Source organism: Miscanthus floridulus, chromosome 5 (genome assembly GCF_019320115.1).
Source record: "Miscanthus floridulus cultivar M001 chromosome 5, ASM1932011v1, whole genome shotgun sequence".
In the NCBI taxonomy this organism is placed as follows: domain Eukaryota; kingdom Viridiplantae; phylum Streptophyta; class Magnoliopsida; order Poales; family Poaceae; genus Miscanthus; species Miscanthus floridulus.
Window position 1 is genome coordinate 73350104 of NC_089584.1, and position 12065 is coordinate 73362168.

At 43.5% G+C, this 12065-nt stretch overlaps 2 pseudogenes; both read right to left on the reverse strand.

Moving 5' to 3' along the window:
• Nucleotides 1-434: 434 nt before the first annotated feature.
• On the reverse strand, nucleotides 435-4907 carry LOC136450073 (myosin-11-like; annotated as a pseudogene).
• Nucleotides 4765-9020, reverse strand: LOC136454770 (cytosolic sulfotransferase 17-like; annotated as a pseudogene).
• Nucleotides 9021-12065: the final 3045 nt, after the last annotated feature.

Sequence of the window (12065 nt, forward strand, 5' to 3'; positions counted from 1 at the left end):
ATTTATACTGATGCTTATGCTGAAATGTTGTGAAAGAAAAATACTATTCTATGACTAAAAAGTAGTTCTGAATAAGCTTAGCGTGTGTCAGTAACCTTGTTCTAGCCCAAAAAGGAGGATTTCTTTTTTTTAAAAAAAAGAACCCAAAGAGGAGTGGTTTTGGTTTCACATAATTGTCATGACCACTTTATGTCCATGCGCTGGCCATGGCCAGATCCAAATCCCACTGCTAGGGTACAATCAGAAGCAATAAAGATAGACAGCAAGTCATCAATTCCAGATGCCCGACAATCCTTCTTTAAATCATTATTGAGAGAGTGACAGATGCTCAACAGTTAAATGGCAATGGGGGAAACAGGTCATCAACCCCAGACGTCTTTCATTCAAAAAAAAAAAGAGTGACAGGTGTCACAGTTAGAATCTGAGAGCACACATGGCAAAGGAAAGCTTGGCTTGCAAGCATCACTCACTCTTATGAAAAAATCAAACACAAAGGCTTCCTTTGCTTACATAGTTACTACTTTATATGCCAGCTCAGTTCTGTACAAACCATACACACGCAAAGTCGCAAACCCAATCAGGCACTCACTCAGCTGGGAGAGAAATGAAATCAGTCAAAGAAGAAAAACCAAAACCGTATATATATGCAATCAAAAGTTGAAAACCCAGATATCAAAACTGTAGTAACGCACTATGTACATCACCGCAACACAAAAAGGGCGTCCATATTGTCACTGCAAAGTTTGCCGATCAGTTCAATGTCCCAGTTTGGAGCCGTTGCTCTCCTGAATCAGTGGTGGCAGGTCCATGTCTGCTACGTCGACGTGCACTATCAGCTTGGTGAAGTCATCGACGGAGAACGGTATGCTGCAATCAGAAATGCAATCTTGGTGAGGATCAATTTATCATCACGCAGGTCAAGATTTAAAAAAAGAAAAGAAAAGAAAGAAAGAGGAGACAGTACCTGAAGTCATCGTCTAGCAGGAACGAGTTGATGTCGTCGTGTGCTGATGGACTGCTTGAGCCCTCGATCATCTTGGTCCGCATGCTCGAGATGACCTGCGGTTTATAGAGAGAGAATTTAGTTCAAGAAAGTGAATGAACAAGTCGAATCCTGAAAGTTCTTGGCAGGAATGTGTTGGGATCACTCACTTCTGGTGGAATGCCCAGGGTTCCATACTTGTCGTCACAGTACATCGTACTGATCCGGTACAGTTGCTGCATGCTCAGCGCCTATCGGTACCATAGATGCCCAATTTTGTCACTAACTTGAGAATGATGGTATCAAAACTTCAAAAGCGTGTGGTAGTTTGCAAGGTTCAGAAACTTACTGGGCAGAAGTCGTCTGTGATCTCTGTGAGACTCCGGCTATGCTTCTCTTCAAGAATCAAGAGGGTAACTGCTTGCCTGATATGCTTCAGCTCATCCCATGCAGATCCTGCATACTGTTTACAGTTACAGGTTAAAAAGGTTAGAAACTTTTGTGCAAAAAAAAAGGAAGGTTAGCAACTGCTTTGTCAAGGTTTGTTGACGCAGTCTGAAGATGCCATCACCTCTTCAGTCAACCAAAAGCACCAATGCTCTAACTCATCCAACCCAGCCTTGACATACTCTCCATTACTGGATGAACAGCACTCACGCCGTAGCAAAAGGCTACAATTGAAGCAATGTTAGGTTCATAATGCTAGTTCTGTATATTATGAGTTAACGATGAATGAGCAGGTACCTGTTAAAAAGTTGCACATTGATAATGAAAAGACTTGTGTGAACAGCTTGCAAATCAGGAATGGAGGCACCTGCAATGCAACCAGTCATGAATCAAGTGTGTTCCAATAAAAAAACGTATCAATTTCTGTAGCATTGAACTTTTGGCACATACATAATTTGATTTCAGAACATTGAGAGAATTTGTGAGGATTTTGATGATGCTCTGCCAATGTGCCATGGAAGCTTGCTGTGCCAAATCTGTTCCTTGAGAACATGATCCTCTGGGACTGACAACAAATGTACGTGGTGCCTGGAGAAGATTTAAACCCTGGGTTATAATTTTTGGCAAAGACGCTTGAGAACTACAACGTGCAGAATACTACCTGAATACACAGGCCAAGAAGTGGCGACAGTTCCTTCTTTAGATTGTGCCGGATCATCCCATAAACCTTCTCCAACAATGCAGTGAGCTGCTGCTTGAACGCAATAGCTGGATACTTGGCCTCAACCTGGTAAACTTCAGCTAGTCCACTGATCAACCCTCCGTCGGAAACCGGATGGTCGGGATGGCTAGGATCTTTGTTTTCCTGGAGTGAGATCAGATTTCAGAATTCCCAAGTTCATTGATAGCATCACCTTCGAGAGTAGTTGAGTTTCTGCACATTACCTGTGGCACCTTAAGAGGTGATGCTCTTCGCCTCTGACGAGCCAAAGCAGCTACCCCGTTGATTTTCAGCGTCCTTTGAAGAAGAACCAGAAGCGTGCAAGAATTGGACAGCCAATATGCTAGTGTCTCGTTGTTGTCTCGTGCCTAGCAGTGAAGAAAATTAAATCATGTTTTCATTTCTCACTAACATAAAATCCATTATCCCATATTACTTGGCACTCTGCCAGATACCTCAAGAGCAGCAGTAATCTTCTGAATAATCCGATCAAAGACCACGGTCCGTTCTTCTTCAAATGATCTCCAATGAACTAGACACCTGTAGATGAGGTATGCAGCAACTGGCCTACCGATCGAGAAACCCAGATCTTCAGATAGACACTTGATCAGAAGCTCCTGAGCGTTTTTGAGATATTAAAAAGATGCTCAGATGCATGGCATGAACTGCAAAACAGTAAAGCTGAAAAGTTCAGAGGTAATGCCATACTTGCTGTTGCTTCTCAGCTTCATGACCATTTGAGCTAGGTTGTTCAGCACTCTTCTCCTAGTTAGAAATCCATTATGCCATGTCAGCAATGCATAAGCAACCCACAAAACAAGTTATTGACTCAAATGGTTATAGGATCATACATACATGAATATTAGCCTCCCTATCCACAATTATGGGCTTCACTATACCATTTGCTGATTTCTCATTATCTGGAGTTGCCTGTCAACATAAATGTACACAACTATGATCAGTTATGAACTAAAAGAAACTATGATTTCTTAGTACAGAGCATGGAATCACAAATCTGTTAATGATACGATGATTGGACCTACCTGAATACCAGGTGCTTCATGGTTCTCACTCGATGGCGACTTGACAATAGCAGGGTTTAACGCCACAGCCTGTCGAAGCATTCTGTTTTCCTCATCTAGATTAGAAGCCTTCTCCTCCATCCTATGAAATAACCACGCAAAACACTAGGATTTCCATCATGAACACACTGGAAGTGTGCATTGTGCAAAGAGGAATGGCAATGTTATCTGATTTTGAACCCTTATAATTACCTTTTCAGGGAATCTTGAAGCCGTTTGTTCTTAACTTCCTCAACTCCAAGCAGCCTGGCCAGCTTCTCATTCCTCAATTCAGCTTCAGCAAGCGCCTTCTTGGCGGCAAAAGTTTCACTCATTTCAGCTCCCAGCAAATCCTGCACACCATCAAGCCTTGATCTTGAGTGTTCAGATATCATGTTTTTCAGATGAAACCATTCCACATTGCACAGTCTCTGAATGAAATTGGTGTGAAGGAGAGACCTTCAGGCGGTCAACTTCGGCATTCAACGCCTTGACCTTCTCAGTTTCCTCAACCATCACCACCGAGGCTGCTTCCAATTGCGCTATCGCATCCTTCGCCGCCTCTCTCTCGTTAGTGGCTCTCGTCTCGGCGTCATTGACAGCCTGCTGGAGCACGTCCACCATCTCACGCAGCCTGCACATCTCATCCAGCATTTCCCTCTCAAGATTTTCCTGCACATTGTCCATATATCAAGCGGAGAACACAAGAAAACCGGGCACCCATGAGCAGTAGAGAGATGAGGGCTGGACCTGTCTGAGCTTCCTGAGCTCCTTGCTTGCAATGCTTTGCCTCCAAGCACGTTGGCAGATGAGGGCGGCTCTCTTCGTCGTCGGGTAGCTCCACACCGCCCTGTGCGCACGCCATTGCGCCTTTTTTTTGTTCGGACACGATGAAAAATTAGAATCCATTACTAGTGTGTGCAGCCACACAGTGAAGCTACAGTTGATCACTGTATGCTAGTACCTGGATGCGTGTCGCAGCTCTGGTCTGCTTCCGGATAGAGAGCTCGCGCTGCGCCGCCATCGCCCTCACGGTCGCCTGCACGGTGACGGCGGCGGCCATCAACCGCAGCCGCGATGACTCCTTCCATGACAGGTACCGGCGGCGCAGGCTCCTCTGGAGGAAGAAGACGGCGAGGATGACGAACACGGGGCGCCCCGCCGTGTCCCAGCTCGCGAGCTTGCCGTACCTATGGACGAACGCCCCTGAAGAACCGAAGCGCCCGTGGGTTGGATCACGATCGAGCTGGACTGTTTCTTCTTGGATAGACTGAAGAATCGACGAGAGCAACGAGACGGCACTCACGGAAGAGAACCCGCAGCCAGGCGATCAGGCGCCGCGCGGGGCTGTCCTGCGCGCGCGCCGCCTGTGTGACGGTGACCACGGCGGCGGCGGCGGCGGCGGCTTGCCTCTTATGATCTCCATCCATGGGCGACCTTGACCTCGATGGGGCTTCTCCTGCTCCCACTGCACTGCAGTCCGCAGGCAAACGTATGTGAAATCTTGGGATCGGATTGACGGAGAAACGAGTTAGAATCAGATCACAGAATGATCACTGAAGAGAAGCACGATCAAGCCTGTTACCGATTTGCTCATGAGCAGAGATGACAGAACATTGCGGTTGGCATCTCTGCCTCCTCCTGCTTGCCCCCGAGCTGGCTAGGTACTTTCCCCTCTCTTGCCCTGCCTTTTTCCTTCTCCCCCCTTTTGATTTTCAGACTAACAATGACATGTCACCTTCAAAATATTAGATTAGATGGGACACTGACATTAGAAAGAAAGAAAGAAAGAAATTCAGAAACATAATTTATTTTCATCAATTAATGGTACCGACAGCAAAATCTGCAGGGCCAGATTGTGAGTATGTGTGTAAAATACACAGCAAATTTAAAAGCCTAGCACAAGTTCGTTGTGAATAGACAAAAATAATAGGACGTGCTGGAAAAGATCTGGTTCGGTTGCCGATGGCTGGCCAAGTCCATCAATGGAGAAAATAATGCATTGCAACTAAACCATTTTAAATTTTAAATTGTTGAAACTGCGGTGGATGTGGATGGATAGGAAGGCCTCACATCGTCTGCGGCAACAGCTGGATGCCATCGCAATAAAGATTTTTTCTTTTGTAGGCATGTGATGATTAATTGCGAGATTTAGTAAATTAGCAGAGAAAGCTACGTGCAGCCTGCTATACGCTCACTCTGTAAAGTGGGCCCCTAGGACAGAATGTTAGGGTGGGGTGCGCTGTACTGATACCGGAGTGGGCACTGTCCGATGGACCCGGGTAAAGGTAAAATGCCGGAACGGCCAACAGAAATAAACCGCCGGCAGCGGCTGGGCCGGGGGTTGGTTTGTTGAAAACAAAACTGGACCGGGCCGAAAAGAAGCCAGATCCATTATCCTTGCAGAAGATGTCCATTTGTTCTTTGTTCAGGACCAGCCCTTCCTCTTACTCCTTGGCTCCTTGCTCTCCACTCCAGTGGTTATCATAGTACTTACTATGTACTACGTTCCCCTCGAAAAAAAAAACTTACTATGTACTACGTGATCAGGGTTAGTATGGGGGATGGTCGCAAAATAAATAGGGTTAGTATGGGGGATGTGTTGAAGCTCGGTGCGGGCAGGTTATCAAATGTGATGGACGCCTTTTGTCATACGGAAATGGTTGTCTTTTTATCAGAACTGCGGATGAGCGAGAACAACCAACATTTGCTCACTAATTGCATGTTAGCTCACCAATTTTGATTTAAAATTCTCAGTCCTTTGGGTCTTCAAATTGTGTCTCTCTCCGCAACTCGCCGTCCTTTGCCAAAAAAATGATCAAGAAGACGCAGAAGAAAAGTGGAAGGGGACGAATTTACTCATCATCCTTGCAGCTTAGTACCCTGTTCGCTTGTTGGTTTCAGTCAGCCAACAGTGTTTTTCTCTCACAATAAACCAGCACCAGCCAGCCCAAACCAGCTTAGAAACCAACCAGCGAACAGGCCGCTAGATGTTATGGAGGCACAGAAACTCTTGTGTCTTTGATGGTCAAAGTCCAGGCATCATCTCCCTCCACCGAGCATTCAAAGAAGAGCATCATTTGTGGTGTCTAGCTAGCGTGCCCTTGGCCTTTGTAACACGGTGACAAGCTTGGTTAAATTAGCCTCGCTTGTCCTAGCCCCCCTGACTTTTCTTACCCCTCAGTCGGAAGTGAGGTGGTGATCTTTGTATGTGACCAGATTTTTCATTTGTTAGTTTAAAAAAAATCCCTCTGTTAATACAAAGATAAGTAACTTTCCTGCGTATTCTAGAAAAAAAAATACGAATGAAATGTGAATTCAGTGTGCGGCAACTGAAACATACTCCATGTCGTTAAAGATGGCAACGAATGCAGATTGCTTTTGAGTATCAGCAATGGCCTCATACATGAAGTTAAGGGGGTGTTTGGTTCCATATACTAAATTTTATTCCATGTCACATCGGACGTTCAGATGCTATTTAGGAGAACTAAATATGAGTTAATTATAAAACTAATTACATAGATGAAGACTAATTTACGAGACGAATTTATTAAGCCTAATTAATCCGCTATTAGCACATATATTACTGTAGCACCACATTGTCAAATCATGGACTAATTAGGCTTAAAAAATTCGTCTCGTAAATTAACCATAATCTGTGCAATTAGTTATTTTTTCGTCTATATTTAATACTTCATACATGTGTTAAACATCCGATGGGACAGAGGCTAAAATTTTCAAATAGGAACCAAACACTCCCTAAGGCACTTTTGTATGTGTCCGGCAACGATGAGATGTTTTCCTTTAATTATTGCCCCCGAACTTGTAATAAAGTAGCTCATGAGCTAGCTTCTATTGATTGCAGGTGCCCTCAACATACGGTGCTCTCGTGGGACTTTACCGTAAAAAAATCTACTACATACTCTAGTCCCAATACACCACGACTAGGACTAACAACCAGTCCTATTAAGGCCCCCGTTTAGATACGAAATTTTTGGCTTTTGGCTACTGTAGCACTTTCGTTTGTATTTGGTAAAAATTGTCCAATTATGGACTATTTAGACTTAAAAGATTCGTCTCGCCAATTACGGGTAAACTGTGCAATTAGTTATTCTTTTTACCTACATTTAATGCTCCATGCATGTGCTGTAAGATTTGATGTGACGAGAAATCTTAAAATTTTTTGGATTTTGGGTGGGATCTAAACAGGGCCTAACTTCTTTTTGTGGACTAATGAACTAACAACTAATGCTATTATCAACTCCTATAGTGAATTAATAGAGTAACAACTAGTCCATGCTCCATGACCAGTAGTGCTTGTTTAGTTTGTTAAGGACTAAAAATTAATCAACTAGTTGTTAGTTCTAGAGATCTAACCGTGCCTAAGTAGCTATTTTTGACTAATTAGTTGGTGTAATTGAATCGTGCACATATACCGTGTTTAAACGAGCAATATTAGTGAGGCAGTGACAGTGAGACACTATCCCAGATCCCAGCTTCCTTTGTAGGCTCCGTTCGGATGGTGCAAAAATTACACCGTTCATGGCTGGAAGTTACTGTTTATGCTGATTTTCTTTCACAAATTTATCTAGATTCATCTAAATTCGTACCGGCGAACGGGCCGTCGAGCGGGCACATTAGAGAAACACACGCTAACGTGACTAGGAACAGTTACCGGTTGCTACTCGACACGAGCAATATAGAAGAGTTTACGTACATGCGAAACACGAAATAACTTCGGGAACCGAAAATAATGGCTCGATCTTTATTACAAACTGGTGCGTACTGATGACAAATTAAAACGCTAGACGCTGGTGAGGCCGGAGCCCTGGAACTTGGGCCTCGTTTAGATTGCGAAAAAATTTCAACCCGATGAATAGTACCACTTTCGTCTTATTTGACAAATATTGTCCAATCGTGGACCAACTAGGCTCAAAAGATTCATCTCGTGATTTCCAACTAAACTGTGTAATTAGTTATTTTTTTTACCTACATTTAATACTCCATGCAAGCGGCTAAAAATTGATGTGATGGAGAGAGAGTGAAAAAACTTGGAATTTGGGATGCATCTAAACAAGGCCTTGGAGTGGGTGATGGCGTCAATGCGCTGCGCTGTCTCTGGAGATAGATGGTTCATCCAGTCCCCCACCACGCCGCGCCGGAAGAAGAGGCTGTTGTCCACCGCGCCGACCACCAACTCCGTCTTACCATCTTTGGTCGCCCTCAGCTCGTTCATGCGCTCGAACGCGCATATATAGCCTAACGATGGCGTCCGCGGTGCTGTCCGCGCCGGCACCGAACGGGAGGCCAACGAATTCTGCAAGCCTCCGGACGTGCGCCGCGGGGTCCCTCTGCATCTCCTCGTAGCTGAAGAAGAGCACCTACTCGGGCCGCGCGAGGTGGGTGCGCGAGCCAGTACCCGAGCACGTGCTCCCAGTACGGGCCCCGCGGCGACACGCCGGCGCAGAACTGCTCGGCGGCGAACTCGACCGAGAGGGGCTCCATCCCTTTCTGGGCCCTGAGCTGCTTGTTCATGAAGTGCCACAGCGAGACGAACGTGTCCTTCGGGTCGCGGTATACGTAGACTATCTTGCAGCCCGGCGTGGCGACGACGGACCTCGGCAGCGCCACGAACGGGACGTGGGCCGCGCGGAGAAGCAGGCGCCGGCGACCATGGCCCCCTGGGTGGCGTGCCAGCCTTGGCCGTGGAGGAAGAGCTGACTGTGGCCCAGGCCATTCGAGCTCGGCAGGGAGGAGACCAGGTTGGTGAAATGATTGTAGAGTTGTAGGTTGGCTTCCGCTTGCGCATCGCTGGCATCGGCATCTTGCTCGGCAACGCTTTGAAGGCAGGAGGACATGGCGGACCGGGAGGAGACTCTGGCCCTGTTCGGCTTACCCACGAAACGGCACTATTGTTTTTTCACCTAGAATTTTCTCTTACAAAATTCAGTTAGAATAGTATTTTTTAATTAATTTCAACTAAAATTCAGCAATCCAAACGAGGTCTCTATGACAGTAGCAGCAGAGTATATGTATAATAATATAGCGGAAGCATATGCCTTCACTAGCCCTCAAATGAGAGCCTCCGATTTGAAGGTTTTCTCTCAGATTTTACCTCTATACTCCAACAATAGCACGTAGAACAGAGTCCTCAAATTCTTTTCTTAGTCACTGACCACTAGGACCCACAAGTCATTCTCACTGCTCTTCCTATCTTAGCTATCTCACGCAGGGGAGGGGAGGAGCAGGGACCGATCGTCGGGAGTTGTTGGCCGGCGGAGCAACCTCTCGTCGGGGCACCATGACCGGCGGAGCGAGTTTGCCGGGGTACAAAAGGAGTTAGGAGGCCGGACGCAGCGATGGGATCCGAATCTAAGGTATGCTCGCACACGTGGAGATCGCGCGAGGCTCCTCCAGCGGCCGCCCATGGCTTCTTCTCGATGGGAGCGAAGAGCGACGAGGAAGACAGAAGCGACGAGGCGGTCGTTCGCGTCTTCTTCTCGATGGGAGGGAGGAGCGGGGACGCCTAGGTGCCGACTCGATGGCAGCAATCCTTGCGCTGACCCCCTTCTCGCAGAAAAATAATTTCTTGCCTTCCTCGTCCGCAGTCGATTCTGTTCCGCGTATGGCCCGTTTCCGCATGCATGGCCCACCTGGCCCACCCCCGCATGTGCATTCCCGCTTTTCTGTTTGGTTGTTTCGCGTGCTCATCCAGAATCAGTAGCTTTGTCCGGAGCTTTGACCAGAAACAGTAGCTCCTAAACCATCCAATATAAAATCAAAAATGTTATACAACACACGTGGGTTTTAGCACCAAAAAATACATGATTTTTTTTATCTATGACATCTGGGACCCACATATCATAACAAACACATAAACACATCTACGATCTGTGATTTGTCCTTTTATAGAAAAAAAATATTTTTTGTGATCTGTGATCATGTGATCTTGTGATTGTGTGGAGGTAGAAGAAGACTGGAGGTAGAAGAAGGGTGGAGACTATTGGATCTTAATCCTATGGTGCTAAAAAATTCCATGTGTTGAAATTGCATAAAACACACGATTGTACAGTAGACATACTTGTGATCTGTGATCTTGTGATTTGTGATTGTCTGAAGGTATAAGTAGACTGAGGTCTGGAAGTAGAAGAAAGATAAAGGCTGTTGGATCCTAATCCTATGATGCTAAAAATTTCATATGTTAGAACTATATAAAACATATGGTTGTGTAGCAGACAGACTCATATAAAATAATATCCTATGTTTTTAAGTAAAAAAGAGTCATATCTCCTATACCAAGTATCCTAATTAAAATCAGATTATACCATCATGTTCCTTGCAAATATTTTGAAAACCAATTAACAAGCATTTATCTCATGATGAAAAATCATCGAACATCACATTATCACTACACAAATATCGCAGAAAATAGCATAGAATATCATATGTATATGATGCGAACATCATATATCATCAAATGTAAAAAAATTTAAAAAATAGTGAAGTAATTAATTATAGTCAAATAAAAAAGAAAAAATACTACCGAACATCATAAATACATCACATTAAGACTACACAAACATCGCTAAATATAGCATAAAACATCATACATATACTACATGAACATCACAAATATATTGTAAAACATCACATTAAGAATACACGATCATCGCTAAATATAGCATAGAACATCATATGTATACTAGAACATCACATTAAGACTACATAGACGTCGATAAATATAGCATAGAACATCATATGTATACTACGTGAACATCGCAAATATCATAAAAATAAAAAAATAAAATTAGTGAAGTAATTAATTAGAGTCAAATAAAAAGAACAAAAAATTCTACCGAACATCAAAAAAAAAGATGTCAAGAACATCGATGTATGTTTATTGAACATCATAAAATACATTGTAAAACATTAAATTTCTACTCGCGGACATAAAAAATACATCATAGAAAATTACATGTATACTACATGAACATCGCGTGTATCTGTAAATAAAAACAAGGAAAACATAATATTATAAATAAAAAAAAGAAAAGAAAATTTAAAAAAATAAATACAAAAATAGAAAATGAAATAATAGAAATTAAAAGTTAAATATTAAAATATAAAAAGATAAGAATACAAAAAAGAAAAATAAAAAAACTAAATAGAAGCCCAGAAGGAACATAAAAGAAAAATTAAAAGATAATAAAAATTAATAGAGTAAAATAAAAATAATAAAAGAATAAATAAAACGGAAAGAATGACAAAAGTCGATGAAAAAAGAAAAGGAAAATAAATGAATGAAAGAAAAGAAAGAAGAAAAGGAAAACATAAAAAAATAAAAATAGAAACAACAAACAAAAAGAATAATAAAAAGACCACCAAAAAGAAAAAGGAAAAAGAAATGAAAGGAAGAGAGAAAAAGAAAACATAGAATAAAAAAGAAATGAAAATAGAAAAGAAAAAAACATAAAAAGGAAAAACTACCGCTCTTTGTCAGCTTAGAGGAAGTGCTCGAGGTCTCGTGAATGCGCGTGGGCCATCCACTCTTTGTGGGCTGCCATCGCGTTAATTAATCTGACGTGCGGAGGGGGAGGGGTTGGCACGAGGAACCCGCCCGACTGGTGTAGGGTTGAGATGGTGACTAGAGGGGGTGAATAATCGTTACTAAAACTTAATTCCATCGGCTAACCAAAATAAGTGCTGAATTAAAACTATCGGTCTAGCCCATACAACACCCATCTATCTATGTTCTCTAGCACATTGCAAAGATCCTAATAAAGCAACAAAGGTGTCGGGCTAGCTAGAGCTCACCTAATCAATTCCAGAAGTAAGGTCACATAAATCTAAGCCA